A 19,246-nucleotide genomic window follows, 5' to 3' on the forward strand; every position below is an offset into this window, starting at 1 on the left:
CACAAAATGAACAGTCAACAAGTGGGAGGAGCTAACAGTTGCTAATTCTGGTGAACACATCCTTACATTTACAGACTAACAGCAGCGGCATGGACAGCTGCAAGCTCAACTCAGCATGTGCAAAGTGGAAGAGGCTAAATATAACCTGTCTCCTGGCAGATTTCAAGAGGAGACAACAGCAAGGTAGGTCAGAGCACATGCCATACACGTGGTAGCACATCGTAAACAAAATGGCTGCGAGAAATACAAAATGGATTCCACAAAACGGACAAGATAGCCTCTAAATACAGGATGGCTTCTGCTAATGCTAACCCAATCACTGCCAAATTACAACAGTTGGAGTTGGCTGTTGTTTCACGGTTCACCGCAGCAGGAGGTTGCACCTGGGACGAGAGGTGCAGCGTAAGGTGACATATTTGAATAGACAGATACGATTGTTTCGCCTGCCCTGCCGCTGGATATTGGATTCCACATAACAAGTGTGCGGCTCAAATCAAGTGAACTGGTGTAGCCGAAACGAAGGAGAGCGTGCTGCTGACGGTTTCGGATGTGGCAACTTGGGTCGAAGGATGCAGGATACTCGCTATGAATCACCAGTAAGTGCTTTTTTCTCTGTACGGCTCCCATGCAATTATCATCAGCGGTAATCCTGAGGGCTTAAATATATCACGGAGGCTGATCATTTAGTTCGGAGGAACATGTTCAGTGATACTGAACGGGAGGAGGCAGCTACAAGCATTTTTTGCAATAGGGGAAGAAGCACCAAGAACGGCACCCAAGGGGCAAGCTTCTAACAAGACTCCACCTAGTAATTTGATTTTTTTTTTAATCAGACATTGGAGAAGACTTATGAAAAAAAATCAGGAAGTGGTGGGAAGCCACTTCCTTGCAAAAGTACCTAGATGTTGATCGTACACCTAGAGGACTGCGGATATACACAGCGCCAACATATGAAAATCCTGACCCTCCGTTACTTAAAGAATGGGCAGATTACACTGCCAATTCTGCTAAAGGAATGGTCAAAATCCTTGTGAAATATGCATGGAGTGATCGAGCAAAGTTACAGGATGAGTTCAAGAGATTAGAAGGCATGGTGACCAAGGATACGGATACCAAGCAAAGTGAAGAATTAAAAATAGCGATGAAAAAACAGCTTATGGAACATGAGGGTCTAATCAGAAACAACTGAAGTTACAAAGAGATGAAAAGGACTATAAATCAGGCCGGATTTTAACTTTTGCGAGGAAATTTGATGCTCCCAGGAAACAACTTAACGAGCAGTGGAGTAACAATACAGCAAAGAACAGAGAAACATCAGAATCTGAAGTTGAAACCTCGGGGGGGGGGGGGCAACAATCCACACATGCGACATGGAGCAGTGAAAGCATCAATAAGAGTAATTTTTTCCGGGAGTATCAACTTATTCTAGAGAGCCGACAAAGACCGCCTCCCCGAGTTCATCCCCCAGACTGGCAAAGCGAAAAACCAGAAGCTGCAAAAAAGAAAGGGGGAGAATCGATTACTCCTAGAGTGACACAGAGCAAGGGGAAGAGCGACGGATGGTAACAATCCCGGAAAAAAGGATAATAATCAACTTGTCTGACAGAGCATTAAATTCAGATGAAATCCAAGTATTGAGATTAGGACTTACGTTCTGCCCTACTTCGAATTTCTACTATACACAAACTAGGATTGACCTTTATAAATATGTGAGAAAATTAAACTGCTTGAAATACACCTGCCAAACTGTCTCGGGAGGACGTCACCACCGAACAGATGGATCTCCTAACTTGAAATGACCTTGAGGCAGTATTGGCTCTACAATCTTTGGAGGATTCACAAGACAGTGAAGCAAACAATGATGATACAAATATTGTAGATCGCCCTACAAAAGCAGGCATAAAACAGTTGAGTGGTCAAAACAATCTTAAAGTAAAATCTAAATTTATTCCATAGACCCCACATGATGCAATTGATGTCTTTCATGAAGCCAGGATAAAGAATCTGAAGAGATTGAACATTCAACAAAAAGACAAAGAAGATATACCATTCTCGTTAAACAATGGAAAGCGATACAACTTCTGAAGAATGATGAAACCTTGGTTATCAAACCTTCAGATAAGGAGGGGATAACATTGTGCTCTTTAAAAAGGAACAATACTATAATGAGGCCATGAGACAACTCAGTGATGACCAATGTTACCTACCCATCCAAAGAACGGTTTATGAGAATTGTGAAAAACGTTTCATGAACTTATGATTACCTGGAGGGACTGTGGAATATTAGATCAAGAAGAATATCGTTTTTAACACTGCTAACATCCTGTCCTTCCAACGTTTTACCATTTTCCGAATGTACATGAAGATTTGTTCAATCCCCCCGGCAGACCAATAGTGGCATTGCAAAATAGTCTATTAGAAAATATTTCTATATATATTGATTCGTTTTTATTTCCTTTGGTGAAGAACTTGAGCTCTTATGTTAAAGATGCAGAAGATTTTTTTAGACTAATTGATGGATTTCACTGGGAAGATGAGATGCTACATATAACCCTTGATATAACCAGTCCTATAGATGTATGGAGAATAAGAAGGGCCTAAATTCAATCAAATGGTTGCTCAGTCAGAGGACACTAAAATATCAGGAGCATAACACTATGCTATTGGACATGACTAGGTTCTGTTTAGAGAATACAATTTTTCTGTTTGCAGGACAATTGTACTGTTAGAACCGCGGAACCGCGATGGGCACGTGCTTCGCCCCCAGCTATGCAAACTTGTTTGTAGGCTGGTGGGAGAAGCACGTGGCCTGGGCGGAAGGGTGGAACATTGGGTCAATAACGTGGCCCTCTGGGCCCAAGACATTGATGAACAAGTTACTTACCTTTGGTAACGATATATCTGTAAGAAACATTAGTTAGTTATAAGTTCCTTACCTTAGAATTACCCCCAGGTGTCAGACTGGATCCGGAAAGTTTTTAGTCAGCAGTGCCTCTGCGCATCGGAAGGTACCGTTGGTCAGCTTCACGTCCGTCATTGGCTGCCCTCGCGCGCTGCCGTCAGTTCTGTACACGACTTTCGGCACCAGAAATGCAGAGCCATGCAAACACTGACAACTGGTGCAAAAAACTAGGGCCCTGAAAGGATATCCTTAACCCTAGAAATCAGTTCGCAGAACGGGGAGGATGGGTGGGGTGGTAAGGAATCTATAACTAACTAATGTTTCTTACAGATATATCATTACCGAAGGTAAGTACCTTGTTCATTTGAAAGAAACACTTTAGTTATAGATTCTTTACCTTAGAATAGATACCCCAGCAATACCAACCCGATGGTGGGTCTGCGAACCAATCTCACACCAGAAAGTCCTGGAGAACAGAACGGCCAAAGAAGCCATCTCTCAGGACCGGACTGTCAAGACAATAGTGTTTTGTAAACATGTGCAGCGAGGCCCACAAAGGTGCCTGACAGATGTCATCGAGAGGAACGCCATCGCCCTGGTAGAATAGGCACGCAGCCCCACTGGAGGCTCCTTCTTATCCAGAGAATAGCAGGCCTTGATACACAAAACGACCAATAGGAGGAAAGATGGAAGTTTTGCCTTTCAGACACCTATTTACAACAGGGTACTTGAAAAGAGAAGGCTGATCTGGAAGCCGAAGGAAGGCAGAGATGGCCGAGAGATAGCCCTTGATAGTGCCCAGAGCAGAGCCCTGCTGGGCCAGAGAAAGAAGGAACAAGAGGACCTCAGAAAGAGGGGCGTAGAGGGGATCCACAGCCTTTGCTGTGCAACATGCCACAGAATTGTTCCACGGACAGGCGTATACCGTCTTAGTGGAGGGACGCCTGGCTTCCAAGATTACATTGCAGACTTCGGGAGGAAGATCGAAAGACGTCAATTGCCGCTGCTCAATCTCTACGGAAGGAGGTGGAGGCTGGACAGGTTAGGGTGGAGGACCGTCCCCTGCTGCTGCGACACAAGATCCTCCCGAAGAGGCAGTCGGATCGGAGGATCAATGGCCATGTTGAGCAGCTCGGGAGACCAGACCCTCCGTGCCCAATTAGGAGCCACAAGATTGACTTGGGCCCGGTCGTGCCGGATCTTCTACAGCACTCTGGGCAGCAGTGGTATAGGCTGAAAGGCGTACAGCAGACCGCAACTACATTCGCAGGGAAAAGCGTCGCCGAGCGAATGCCGTCTTGGAAATTTCAACGTGCAGAATTGCTGATATGGTGCATTCTCTTCGGTGGCGAATAGATCTAACCATGGCTCACCCCACTGATGAAAGAGACCTTGCACCACCTCCGCGTGAAGACGGCATTCGTGATCCATCATGCACCTGTGGCGGAGTTCGTCCGCCCTGACATTCAGGGAACCTGCCAGGTGTTCAACCACCAGGGATATGCCCTGATGTTCCAGCCATGTCCAGAGGCGGAGAGCCTCCTGACATGTGGTCCACAACCCCACCGCGCCCTGTTCGTTGCAGTACAATATCACGGTGGTGTAGTCGGTGAACACCTGCACTACTCTTCCACGGACAGAGGGAAACAATGTCTTTAGTGCAAGACGAATCGCCCGAAGCTCCAGAAGGTTGATGTGGAGCTCGGACTCGGCCGGAGACCAGAGGCCTCTGATCTTCGCCTCTCTCATGTGGCCGCCCCATCCCAGAAGGGACTGGTCTGTCACCACAGTGTGTTCTGGTTGGGGAAAAGAGAGGGAGCTGCCATTGACCAAATTCTGGTTTGTGAGCCACCACTGCAATTGTCGTGCAGTGCCGTCCAAGATCTCGACGTAATCAGACAGATTCCGCTTATGCTGCGCCCACTGGAACTTCAGATCCCGGTGCAGAGACCGCATATGCCACCTGGCATGATCGACCAGCATGATGCAGGAGGCCATAAGGCCCAGTAGCCTCAGGGTCAGTCTGACCGAAACCTGGGATAGAGGCTGAAAGCTCGGAATCATAGCCTGAATATCCCAGACTCCATATTCGGGAGGATAAACTAGAAACCGTGTCGTATCCAGAACAGCTCCGATTAAGAGTAGCTTCTGAGAAGGAATCAGGTGTGACTTCGGCACATCGATGGAAAACCCCAGCGAATGCAGGAGGTCGGCGGTAGTCTGGAGGTGGGAGACAACTGCCTGGGGCGATCCCGCCTTCAACAGCCAGTCCTCGAGATAGGGGAAGACTGAAACCCCTGAAGTGCACAGATGAGCTGCGACAATCGCCATCACTTTTGTGAACACCCGAGTGGTGCTGGCAAGGCCACAGGGGAGCACGGTAAACTGAAAATGCTTGTGCCTACTGTGAACCGCAGGTAATGCCGGTGGGCCGGAACGACAAGGATGTGGGAAAAAGCGTCCTGCAAGTCCAACGCTACCATCCAGTCTTCCGGGTCAAGGACAGACAAGACCTGAGCAAGCGTCAACGTTTTGCCTGGGGATCCTCCGACATGCAGTGGTATTGTGGTGACATGGCTGGAGGGGTAGCCTCGAAGGAGAGGGAGTAGCCCCTTCAGACTATATGCAAAATCCACCTGTCAGACGTGATGGTGTACCAGTAGGGGAGGTGATAGCGAATCCTGCCGCCCACTGGCGTTTGATGGGCCTGAAAAAATAACTAGGATGGTTTGGAGGCTGCTGCAGAGGGGGGATTGGTGGACTGGCCCGCCCGCTGGCCCCCGGAATAGCGAAGGTTGTTCCCACGTCCACAGGCACGCGAAGGTTGGGTAACTTGCTGAGGCCTGCGGCTCTGGGTGGTATGAACGGGCACCCCTTCCATAGCCACCAAAGGGGCAAAAAGCAGACTGCACTGGGAGGGTGGAGAGGCCCAAGGACTTGTCCGTAGCCTGTGAGCCCTTGAAACACTCTAGAGCGTTGTCTGCTTTGTCACCAAAAAGGCAACGGCCATCAAAGGGTATGTCCATTAAGGTGTTCTGGACATCCCTGAAAAGCCAGTCGATCTCATCCAGGTGTAGCAACGAAGCGATACTGACGTTGAAATGGTCCTGCCCAGAGAGTCGGCAGTGTCCAGCCCACAACAAATGGCAAACTTTGCTGCATGTCTCACGGCGGCGACAGCCTGGGAGAGCACTGTCCGGGCCTCCTCCGAACACTGAGGCAGCACCTGCACAACTGTATCCCACACAGAGTGGGAATAACGGCCCAAGAGACATGCGGTGTTTACTGACCACAGTCCTAAGCTGCCAGAAGAGAAAATCTTCTTCTCAAGAAGGTCCAGCTTCTTGGATTCCCTTTCCTGTGGAGCAGTAGGGAAAGCGCTCTTGGAAGTGGAGGCTTGAACCACCAAGCTCTCCGGGGTGGGGTGTTGGGAGAGATCGCCCGGAGCCAGGTAGTGGCATTGGGCGATCATCCAGTCCGCGGTAGCCCCTGTGTTGGGACTGGACCATGTGCTCAAAATGACGTCAGTGAGGGCCTAATTAAATGGCAGCAGGGGCTCCCAAGAGCTCACAGCCGGTTGAAGCACCTCTGTCAGGAGGTTAGTCCTGACCGCCACTGTAGGAAGCTTGCGGTTGAGAGCCTTGGCCGCCCTACGCAACACCACTGCGTACGACGCTCCCTCCTCCGTAGCCACGGTAGGAGGAGACAACATGCCACGGGAAGGGGAGTTGTCAAGACCACTGGCATCCCCCAGGTCCTCTCTCCAGTCCTGCCAAGATCCCATCTGAGCAGTTAAAGGGTCACCTGACCCCGACCAGTCTTCCTCCTCATCCTCTGGGATGCCAATCTGACTTAAAAGGGAGCCCAGCAGTGAACAGGGGCAAAAAAAACACTCTCTGCGCCGGATCTGTCATCGTCGAGCAACGCTGGTCCGGCTCTGGGTCCACATCAGGATGGAGGCCGGGGTCGACGCCGGGTGGGCAACCAACATCGAATGGGGTAATGGTGCCAGAGGAAGCAGCGCCTGTGGAGGTGTAATGAGGTCAACCGGCGCCGATACAGATCCAGGCCTGGATCATTTTTGGCCACTACAGGTGAGATAAATAACGGTGATGGATCAAGCCCTGATCTTTGGACTGGGTAAGAGTGGTCTGCTTAATTCAGACACTCTGTTCATCACCACCCCCTTTTCTGAATCATTTTTGGCCACTATAGGTGTGGCAGGGTATACTCAGACATGAGTCCCTTTCTCACTGCACCATCAGGATTCAAGCAAGCAGGGCCGAAGACGGCTGAAATGCCAGAAACCGGTCCCCGGTAGCTTGTCTCCTTTCTGGTGAAGAATTGGCTTGGTAGTTTAGTCTGCCCTGTTCCCATGATGCACTGGGCCAGGGACAGACTGATTTGCATATAGCCAGGTTCTGGGCTGGGATGGTGCAGTGAGATAAATAACGGTGATGGATCAAGCTCTGATCTTTGGACTGGGTAAGAGTGGTCTGCTTAATTCAGACACTCTGTTCATCACCACCCCCTTTTCTGAATCATTTTTGGCCACTATAGGTGTGGCAGGGTATACTCAGACATGAGTCCCTTTCTCACTGCACCATCAGGATTCAAGCAAGCCGGGCCGAAGACGGCTGAAATGCCAGAAACCGGTCCCCGGTAGCTTGTCTCCTTTCTGGTGAAGAATTGGCTTGGTAGTTTAGTCTGCCCTGTTCCCATGATGCACTGGGCCAGGGACAGACTGATTTGCATATAGCCAGGTTCTGAGCTGGGATGGTGCAGTGAGATAAATAACGGTGATGGATCAAGCCCTGATCTTTGGACTGGGTAAGAGTGGTCTGCTTAATTCAGACACTCTGTTCATCACCACCCCCTTTTCTGAATCATTTTTGGCCACTATAGGTGTGGCAGGGTATACTCAGACATGAGTCCCTTTCTCACTGCACCATCAGGATTCAAGCAAGCCGGGCCGAAGACGGCTGAAATGCCAGAAACCGGTCCCTGGTAGCTTGTCTCCTTTCTGGTGAAGAATTGGCTTGCTAGTTTAGTCTGCCCTGTTCCCATGATGCACTGGGCCAGGGACAGACTGATTTGCATATAGCCAGGTTCTGAGCTGGGATGGTGCAGTGAGATAAATAACGGTGATGGATCAAGCCCTGATCTTTGGACTGGGTAAGAGTGGTCTGCTTAATTCAGACACTCTGTTCATCACCACCCCCTTTTCTGAATCATTTTTGGCCACTATAGGTGTGGCAGGGTATACTCAGACATGAGTCCCTTTCTCACTGCACCATCAGGATTCAAGCAAGCCGGGCCGAAGACGGCTGAAATGCCAGAAACCGGTCCCCGGTAGCTTGTCTCCTTTCTGGTGAAGAATTGGCTTGGTAGTTTAATCTGCCCTGTTCCCATGATGCACAGGGCCAGGGACAGACTGATTTGCATATAGCCAGGTTCTGAGCTGGGATGGTGCAGTGAGATAAATAACGGTGATGGATCAAGCCCTGATCTTTGGACTGGGTAAGAGTGGTCTGCTTAATTCAGACACTCTGTTCATCACCACCCCCCCTTTTCTGAATCATGGATCCAAGGGGGGCTTGTGGCGCTGGAGCCGACTGTGGAGAAGGCCTAGGCCCTCCAATCGGTTCCGCAAGGTCAGAAGGCGAGCCGGTGGGTCCGGGCTGCCCAAAGATGGCATGGATCGCCTCGTAGAACGTACGCAGCTGGGTGGGAGTCGCTTCAGGTCACGGAAAGGGAGGGAAACGTGGAGTTGACTCTTAAGGCTCCGCACGCGGAACCGCGAGAGGGGCACCACCAGCATCTCTCGTCGGGTCAGCCAACTGACGAGGAGAGGTCGAAGAGCGATGATGCTTCTTCGACTTCTTCTTATGCTTTGACTTACCCGACCGAGTGTGAAGACTTTGATGACTTGGATGAGTGGTGGTGGTGGCTCCGCGACCGGTCCCTTGACCTTCCTCGCCACCGGGACCTCAAACAGCGCAGAGCCAACTGCTGGCGCTCAAACAGCTTTCGGGACCTCTCCCGCAAAGTCTTCGGTGCCATCGACCGGCAGTCGGATGCACGACTTGGGGTCATGGAAAAAGAGGCACACTTGGTGCAGGTCTGTCACCGACATCAGTCGGTAACAGGAATCGCATGCCTTGAACATCCCTAGTGCACCAGGAGTCGATGGACTCAAAAAAGAAGTCGTCAAAAGTCGAGAAAAAGTCACTCAAAAAGTGACTGGAGGTACTGCTCTTCCCGGATTTGTGCTGGCTGGCGTGGAAAAAGAACTGACTTAGAGCTCGAGGGCGGCGGTTTAGTAGCTGCCACAACGTCATCCCGGCGACACAATGCCGATGCACGCGGAGCCCACCAACGACACCTTCCGACGCGCAGAGGTACTGCTGACCAAAAATCTTTCCGGATCCAGACTGACACCTGGGGGTAATTCTAAGGTAAGGAATCTATAACTAACATGTTTTTTTTCAGGTAATTTGTTTAGCGTCTGGAAATGAACCCATGAGTCCGCTGAAACGTATATAGCTCGACTCAATCAGAATAACTTGAATCTGGTATTACTGCGAACATCAGTACCACTAATGTCTTCTATTGGGATTTAGAGGTAGATGATGAGGGGAACAGATTACTGACTAGAATATATCGCAAGCCGGCTGCCAGCAATTCCATATTACACGAAGGGAGTCAGCACCCTAGAGCATTGATTAAGAACATACCTTATGGGGAACTCCTGCATTTAAAACAGAACTGCATGAATGAGGAAGAATATCTAAAAGCGAAAGTCAATGCCTTAGGAAGATTCAAAAGAAGGGGCTACACTAATTTTATTTATTTAAAGAGTTTTATATAGCGCTGGCTATGTAGTGTAGTTCCTAGTTTCCCACTAGGCCCTGCGCATTGGAATAACATAAACAGTAGTATCGACGTGGAACTGCGGATATTCCAGGCCTCCACTGACTATGCTAAACTTAATTGGGTTTGTTACCAACTAGCTCAGAGGTCACTGGAAACTTTCTTCTCTGTATAGGAAGTGATCAGCTTCCCTGGCACAGACAAGAAGGGATTCAGCTTTCCAACAACCGTGCAACATGACAACTTTGCTCCTCAGATCAAGAGTCAATCTCTAGGGTCGTGTGAAACAATAGACATGTATTTCACTCAGTCAGATTAGTGCAGTTTACTTTCACGATATGTAGAGAATAGAGAGACGGGCGTTTTGTCAATAAAGGGTTAACATTTATTGAACAGTCTTTCTTCTCGTACAAGAGAAATGTATTGCCACAATTGCAAGACTTGTTATTATAAAAAGTACCTACAGTAAGATAAGGATTGCGAAATAATACTGTAAAAGCATTGATTTGGTTTCTTAGCCATACAATGGTTTAAAAGTAATAAAACATATATACAGTCATATATACATTAGGCTAAAATACTCAACTGGTGCTTCTAACTACGCCTACCCCAGTGTGCCTGACCTAAGCCTAACACGTGGAAGGGGAGTAAGTAAGTAGCTTTAAGTTAAGTTGGTTTTGCCAAGGTTTGCTTCAAGAATTCTCATCTAAGGGTTTAGTCAACACCATACCTCTGAATAGAATGATGGAAGTCTGGTATTTCCTTCAGGGGGCACTCAATATCCCAGTCACCCGCGAGGGCAGACCGGAAACGCTGGAGCTGGATTTCTCTGCAGGAGAAAGGCAGCGGCTCTCTTCTCAGCGCGTCGGGAGGAGGAGGCGGGGGACAGCGTCCGCGGCAGCTGGAATCTGCTGGGCTCTTCGCAGAGGGACGGCTGTTCAGCTCCTAAGCTTACCACACCATCGTTCGTGCTTTAGCAGCGATAATGGTATCAGTAGCTTCACCACCACAGGGACAGCAGCAGCAGCTTACTGCATGCAGCATACAACAGCAATGGTACACCAGCAATTGCTTAAGGCAACGTTGGTAGTATTTATACCTGACAGGTGCCTGGTTTGACGCAAGTTTGCTGGACATAAGACGTCAATTAAAGATGTCACTAGGAAGTGATAGCTATCAGTTGCTCATTAGAGTTCCATTACTAATCAAAACACAGCAAGCAGGGATTTCCAGGTTTGCTGAGTTTTTATCTTGTTGAAGAACTCGGAGTGTTAATCTAGGAATATCAGATAGTGACTTCTGCTCTGTCATTGCACTAATTGGTTGCAAAGGAAGTGGCAGAGAACTATGCTGGAATGTGGCTCTGTTCGTGTGAGGCCAGAGATGACTTTTCTGAATATCGCACTTGAACGGTTATGCCAATATAGGGAATAAATGGATTTATAGCCGAATAGGGGCATAAGGTCGCAGTATCGATCAGGAACCTAGATAAACACGCAACACCCACTTCACGTTTTCATGTCCAACAAATTACTAAAACTAGAGCAATAAGATGCATGTGTAACATTGCCCACCCCAAAATACATAAATGCATTTGAAATAGGCGTATATTGTAATACGTGAAATTTAGGCACTGTACGTCTTTGAAGCATAGAAATCATTCAAAAATTATTGCATATGAAATCAATGAACGATTATGCAAAAAGAATTACACATGAAGTATCTCTTAACAGAAGAAGGGCGAGATAAATCATCACATATAAATGCATTGCAATAAATGTGCTAGAGGCTGATGTAAGTTTGTTATGTCTCTAGATGTGTTTAGAAATAGAAGTTTGAAGCTTCTGTTCTCTAAGAATAGTTTTTACCTTAAGCAATGAATTGTTCGTGCCAAAAAAAGGTCAATATTAAAAAATGTTCAATTCAAAAGAATTATTGCTTGAACGGGGAAATAGAGTTCCAACGCTTTTAGCAGTTTTTGTTGATCAAAACCGAAGGCCGAATTCAGAGTTCATGGGAACGCTGTGTGTCGGAAAGCTTCTCCAAAGTTATTGTTTCTGTACAGGTGAGAACATCGTATCAGACAGGCTCTCAAAGAATTGGTCTACAAAATCAGGTGACAGTTCAACCAAATTCGATAGTGCTGTAACTTGGCAGGTGTGAGAATGATTGCTGTCATCGTAGTCAGGAGCAGCAATGCTCACAGAAGGTCGTACCTGGGTGATGTTGCTTTTGTCACTCGCTCCACTGTTACCACCTAGTCGTAGTACAGGTGTCTCCACGAATGCCGTCATCAGGATTGGTAGCCGCTGGGGACAACACAATGCGTGAGCCGTTATTGGACTGAGCAAAGTATCGACGTCCATTGGTACTGCTGATGGAAGTGAAAGACAGATGTCCAACACGCACTCATCGCTGCAAAGCATACATCTTAGTACCGGTAAGATACAGTTCTGCCATATAGGTCTGAATGAAAGGAACCAGGTCATGTTTAGATCTCTCAGCCTGGCCAATCCGAGGACGTTAGTTATCCTGTCCCGGTAGCGCATTGCTAGGATTGTCTCTTCCATTCCCATGGGAGCTATGTCTGAGTTTCGGCTTGCCATAACGATGCAGGAGGGTCAAAAATAAAATCCCTGTGACGAGTCCCAAAAATAATGGTATGCCGCCAAAAACAGAGTGTACAAAATTAGGAACGATTCCCAAAATTGCCTGAAAAGGTGTTAGCAGTCCCGTAAAGACTGTCTTAAATATGCCTGGGATGCTTGTGGCACTAGACATGTTAAGGAGTTGGCTGAGCATTTCTACGAAATGCACGGGGCAATTTGTTGATAAAAGTTCATGAACTTCAGTAGCTGTCCTTGCAACTAGAAGATCATACGTCTCTTTTGATGACGTTATAGGCACTGTTGTCTGTAAAAGTACAGATTTCATTTTGCTTAAAGTATCAATTCGTATAGAATAGAGATTCAGACGAGGCCAGATGGGAGTCACTGTGTCTGCAGGCCCACTTGGGAACAATGCTTGCATACAGCATTTGACCATGGATGTTACTCTTACTAGATAACTTTTCCCTGGCACAAGGCCACAACATCTGTGATCCGTTCTAAGAATGTAACTCCCGTTTGCGAGTTGCATAAAGAAGGGCTCTATCTGAGTTGCAGGTGTGACTAGCTGGTGGCATGAAAGGTTGTTAGAATTTCCATCACATGCTCCGTGTAAATTAATACCCTGACTCAAAAGTATACCGCTTAGTGAATGTTTACAGTTGTCACCACTAAGAAATACATTTTTGTCGCTGTCACTATAGCAAGAATGTGTGTATGGTAATTTCCATTCTGATTTTACATATCCTTTACCCAATTGTTCATACTGGCCAGCAGGTATGTACTCAAGGCACTTTTTTAAATCGGAAAGTTGTTATCGGAATAGTGATAATTCCGTGTATTATCCATTCAATGACAGGACTCTCTGACTTTGTCAATGGTAATCTCTCCAGTTTTTCGATGCTCAGGATTGTATAGTCTGCTCCTTTCTGTGCCAAACTGATCTGTTTATCAGTAAGGTTAAAAATGGAAAATAATGACGTTGTGTTGATTAAACGCCAAGGCACATAGCCTAAACGAAGATTTTGCAGCGTCCAGCCTAATTCTATAATAAAACGTAATTGAGATTGGCCATGTTGTAACATTAGCAAGTCTCTATCTATCACATCAAAGGCAGAGGATACAATATTGTCCAACGAATATATTCTGGAAGACAGAGTCATTAACCCATTGTCTACTACAGAAAGTGATTTTTCCAAATTAATACGATCAATTTCTCGTATTTTTTCAGCTGTTTCAATTTGTTTGACTTTCCAAGCCTCGTTGTACACAGCATAGATACTGGTCGCTATGAAACGCTTTTGACGCTGTTTGCGTGGTCCAAGAATGAAATCACGCAAATCAGCACCATCTTTTAGTAAAGACAAGTGTTGCTTAATTTCAGCCAGGGTGGATGATGTTAGCCATTCAAGGCAGAGATTCCCTACACTGTATGTCGTTATTATCCCTGGATGTTGTCTCTGGGAATATCTTGGGTCTAGTCTGGTCATTTTTAACCCCTGTGTTTTATTCAGGAATCTATCTTGACAGCTGTTTGTGTCAGTAGGCCAGATTAACCACTTTTTCCAATCAGGATGTGATCTGTTAAAATGTAAAATTTGTGACACGTCTAACTCAATATCTGTAGTTATATTTTCAGGTATTGGCTTTGGAATAGACGGTGTTTTAAGGTCTTTGATCTTAGCTAGGCCAAGACAGGATGTTTGGTGTATTGTGTCATTTAAAAACAACATTTGTTCTGGTATCATGCAGGTTCTAAATAGTGCTTCAATGCCCTGTACCTGCCAATCTTTTGTACCCCAAATTGTTTTCGTTTCAATATTATTTTTCCAATAATCAAAACCAAATGTCATCATTTTGTCATAAAATGCTTCTGAATATATCAATTTAGAATTTGTCAGCATTGTTTTCATTCCTGTTTTATCTAACAGTTTGTAATAAAACGTTTCTGCATCACTGGTGTTAAACCCTGAGAAGTATTTGAATTTCTCAAAAAATGCTTTAGAACTGCTTTTAGGTGGCGTAGCACAATGTTCCCATTGATTATACATAAAAACATTTCTAGGCTGTGCAGATTTATGCAAGTAATGATCACCATAGTGTGTGTAACAGAATAATTGCTCATAACTAGATGAACCTTGTAAATAATCATGATCTGTGAATCTAGCTGACATTACTAAATCAGACATCATGTCATTAATACTGTTAAAGTCCCAATCATCAGAGAATGTACTAGGTGTTACAAAGTCACTTAAGGAAACCTTCAGTTGATGAGGATACTTCAGGATTTCGACCGGACCATATATTTCATAGTCTGTTTTCTCCCATACTACCCCACAGGGTATTGGAATGGCTGTGACATTTACTGTTGACAGTTCTCTTTTCTTCACGTGGGATGATCTGTGTGGTTTCAGGACTAGGTTGATGTTCTGACTTGCTGTGTCCATTGTAATATATTTTCCCTCAATGAATTTTCCCAAACAAAGTACCATGATGAGCCAAAGCAGGAGGAAAAACACACCTAGACCGAACCAGAACTCTAACCAAGGGGAAACAAGGTAGATTTCCTTCAGTTGATGAAAGAGTTCCGTTGCTTTTTCTTTAAAAGTCTTTTTTGTTTCTGGCATCACTTCGGGGTCGTTTTGATCTTCAGAGAAGTTGTTGAAGTTGATGAAATAACCAGAGGCAGTTCTGTCAATTGATGGGATTGTTCTCTCAATCTGTCTTTCGGTAGCATTTTCTGATGCCACATTAGTGTAGACTGGTGTTGTTTCTTGACGAACTGTTTCAATCTGTGTCTCAAGAGGCACGAGTTCCATGGCATTATTGCATAGTCCTTCATTGTGCACTGTAGGCTGATCGAATGTGATTAGTCTTTCGGTTTGAACTTCTTGGATTGTTGCAAGTTTGGGTATTCTGTTGTTTCTTGGGAGTCCACTGGGCCTACTGTTGATTATAGGCCACATGCTTGTGGTTTTACCAGGTCGATGGACACGACTCTGTTCAACTTTTTACCAGCAAGGGGCGGTAGCACAACTGATCTTGTTCCGGTGACTGCCAAGACAGGTACTGCTTTTCTGTAAGAAGGCCCAAATTCCTTCTTAACCGCGATCTTTTCTCTGACTAGATCCCCAATCTTTGGAATCCAGACATGCCTTGCTGGGGCTGTTGCTGGTGGTGCCTTGTCAGTGGTATCTGGCTGTTGCTTTAACTTTATGTTGCTTAAGGATTTTCTTGTTTCATTCAGTTCCTGTAAAACAGCCAAACGATCCTTTACATCAAAGTGCGTTGTTTCTTCTTGTACCACTGACATCTGACTATCGAGTTCCTGAATACGCATTCTAATTCCGAACAATAGTTCGTATGGGCTGAAACCTTTTAGAGAATTTCTTGGCAAGTTGTTAAGACTAGTCTGGACACTTATTAAATGTTTGACCCACCCAGCGCCTGAACCTAATACCTTCGCTGTTATAGATTGCTTTATGTCACGGTTTTTTCTTTCTACCACCCTGTTCCCTTCGGGGTGCGACGGACAAGAATACCGCAACCCAATTCCCATGCTGGCCATGGCCTCCTTATAAGCTCGAGAGCTGAAAGCAGGACCCTGGTCAGAATGGAACGTGGTAATTGCGTATGTGCCGATAAAGACTCGCAAATCTTTTATAACCGTTCTAGCGTCAGCCGAGCGCTGGAGGCCACATTTTTAAGTGTGTTTAGCCTTAACTGTGTACAATGGGACGCGCTTCTCTTCTTTGATTGCGCAGATAGACCGCCTTATGCTGTCTAGAAGGGATCCTGAAACTACACTGGCCTGTTCATTACTGCGATCTCTGTTGCAGTTTTCACAATTTTGAGCAAAACATTGAATATCTATACTCATTCCTGGCAACCAGTACTCTGATTGTAATTCTTTCAGAGAAACCTTAATTGTTTGGTGTCTCAGACCCAACCCCATGTGTGCTTCCAGTAAGAGGAAGCCCCTCCTGCTCCTGTTTGGAATTACTCTGTCCCCCACTCCAGGGATTCGAGCAAAAGGAACGGAGTTTGCATCGATTACGTATGCATAATTGAGTGGATAGTTTACGGGTAGTGCTGCACAGTCGCCTTTTACGGTCGTTTTTACTGCCAGCATGGTTTCCCCGTCTATGTATTTTTCTGTACGTTTTTTTGTGGCTACGGAAGCCGGGTTAGTTGCTTCCGCTGTGGCTGTATTAGCCAATGAATTCCCTGCAACGTGAACGCCATCACGTTGAAGACTCTGTGCGTTAATCATGTGCGTCATTTGTAGTTCTTTGTGTAAAAGAGCTACCTGTTTCCAGAGCAATTTATGCTTTATTGTGGCACCTGTGTCATCTTTGTAATCGTTTTCAACCCACCTCTGCAATTTATTGTTGTAAGAGTTGACGCAAAAATGAGAATCGCACACGATAAGTGTCGGGAATTCACGTTCTGCATTTTCGAGCGCCATCTTTAAAGATCTGATTTCAGTTCTCTGAACCGAACAGTTTCTTACAGATTCAGTTTTTGTTACTTTCGGTCTGAATTTACCGCACAGCCAACGACCTTTAATAATCGCACATGCTGCATCGTAGGATTTTCTCTCTACGTTGAAATGTTGTACAAAGCTATCTGTATAGATTATACAGGCGTATTGTGGGAGATTATCGAGAAAGTGAGCGACCCGGAATACCCTTGAGGGCTTGGGTAATGAAAGCAGAAAGGTGAAGGTGCCTTCAAGGGACTTTATTCAGTCTATATTTGTTTGTTCAAATTATTTTAGAAAGGACCAATCGATCGTCCTTAAAGTGAATTAATCAACAATCTATTATCTTGACAGAAAGCAACATATAACATATAAACAAAGACACAAGGTGTATACGAATTTTTTTTTATCAAGTAGTTCATTAAAGGAAACCAACTTCATATACAGATAGATAAACAAATAGGATTTAGGACTGTGGGTACACACATAAGTAAATTACTAGGTGACACAACAGAACCTAAAAAACACCTATCCCAAAATACATTGAATCAAACAAAGAAAGGGATGAGATGTGCTGTGTGCTTGTGGGAGAGGCAGAATTTCGATTGGCAGAGGATATTCTTCTTCATATTCTAAATCATTCAGTTCTTCAAATTGCGGGGCGAAATAGTACTTCACGTCTTCCGCTCCTAGAGAATGTACACACTGTATCCATTTCGGATCCAGTGACACTGTAGGCAGGTTTACTGGGCTGAATAGCGCCTCAAAGGCGGATTCCGTTGTGAGGATATTAATCCTTTTGCCGTGTGCTAGTTCTCGTTCATTTGCCAATGCGATTTGCACTGCTTTCACAGTTCTTTCTGTGAGACTGAATGCTTTTTCTGCTTGTGTGTACAAGTGAGATTTAATTGAAATTGGTACCTTTTCTCCCTCATTAGAGGTTAGGTACGTGAATCCGCATCTTCCTGGGATGACTCGGATTACAAGATCACGTGTGTTGTCACGTGTATCTAATTTAGTTTTTGCTAACATGTCTGTTTGCAGCGATCTCAAAATTTCTGTGTGTTTTTGAGTCCAATTGATATGTTTAAAATCAGGTTTAATTAGTTCGTAGAGAGGTTTAACCCTTTCTGCGTAATTTAGTATGTAAGTTCTTCCGAAACTCAGAAAATCTAGAATGGATTGTAAATTCTTCAGCGTTTTTGGAGCTTGGAGTACAGCGCACTTCTCTAAGAAGTTGTCCGCTAGGCTTTTCCCTTCACTTGATAATTCGTACCCTAAAAATAGTACTGTCAGATGACCAATTCGAGACTTTTTAAAGTTGAATTTGTAACCCTCTGCTGCGAACCCAAGTATAATGGCGTTCACTCTTTTCAAGTGAGTATCCAAGTCGTCGTCTGTGAGATAGATATCATCTACGTAAGATAATGCCTCATCATCATATATTTGTAGTAACTCTGTTACCCTAGCTGAGAATAGTCCTGGGCTGTTCTTGAACCCCTGTGGGAGTCGACAGAATTTTTTCTGCGACCCAAATGCAGAGAAAGCGGTCAAATATCTGCTTTCCGGTGCAATGTTTTGACAAAAGAAACCACTAGATATGTCTAACGTCGTTTTATATTTTTTCCTAACTATGTTATTCATTAGGGCTGCACTATGCGAGATTTGTACTGCAAAAGTTTTGCAACATGTATTAAGGTGTCTGTAGTCCAAAACTAGACGATATGAATTGTCTGGCTTGGAGACAGGAAACAAAGGATTGTTCATTTGAGAGGTGCATGTTTCAATCACCCCCTGGTACTCAAGTTGATCTAAGATCTCCATGACTTGTTTTTTAGCTTCTTGCTTAATGGGATACTGCCGTTGGGCAGTTGGTTCACTTTTTAATTGGATTTTGTGAGGAGGAGAGTCCTCATCCCATCCTACATGATTTTTATATAATGCAGGTGCCTGGGCTACCGCCCATTTCCTTGCATAAGTATATTTTTTGTGAATCGGAATGTGATTCGAGAAGGCAGGCATAATCACTTCTTCGCCACGAGGGCACTCCCTGACAAACTCCGGGGGCCAATCTTTTTCAGCTAACAGAATATCATAGCCTTTTGAGAGCTTATCCCAAAATAGACCTCTTATTTTCCTAGTCTTATCACCCTCTATACGCAACGTTATTTCGTATATTTTATGGGGCTCGCTAAGTCTGGTGTCGGCAGTTTCAACCTGAATGTATTCATTCGTGTCCACTGTCTCCAGATGACTCATCAAGATCTTGTGCGCTATACTGATTTCTGCTGCACTGTCCAACATTGTCAATGCCCACTCCCCGTTTTTCAACTGTGTCCTCAGTATTCTCGGCATGGTCGATTACTCTAATACTGGGTACCT

General features: G+C 45.4%; 1 protein-coding gene across 1 annotated transcript in view; it reads right to left on the bottom strand.

Moving 5' to 3' along the window:
• PIBF1 (progesterone immunomodulatory binding factor 1) overlaps nucleotides 1-19,246 on the bottom strand; it is a 797,165-nt gene that overhangs the window by 46,159 nt on the left and 731,760 nt on the right. The gene's annotated exons all lie outside the window — the stretch shown is intronic.

The sequence above is a fragment of the Lissotriton vulgaris genome, chromosome 8 (genome assembly GCF_964263255.1).
Source record: "Lissotriton vulgaris chromosome 8, aLisVul1.2, whole genome shotgun sequence".
Classification (NCBI taxonomy): Eukaryota; Metazoa; Chordata; class Amphibia; order Caudata; family Salamandridae; genus Lissotriton; species Lissotriton vulgaris.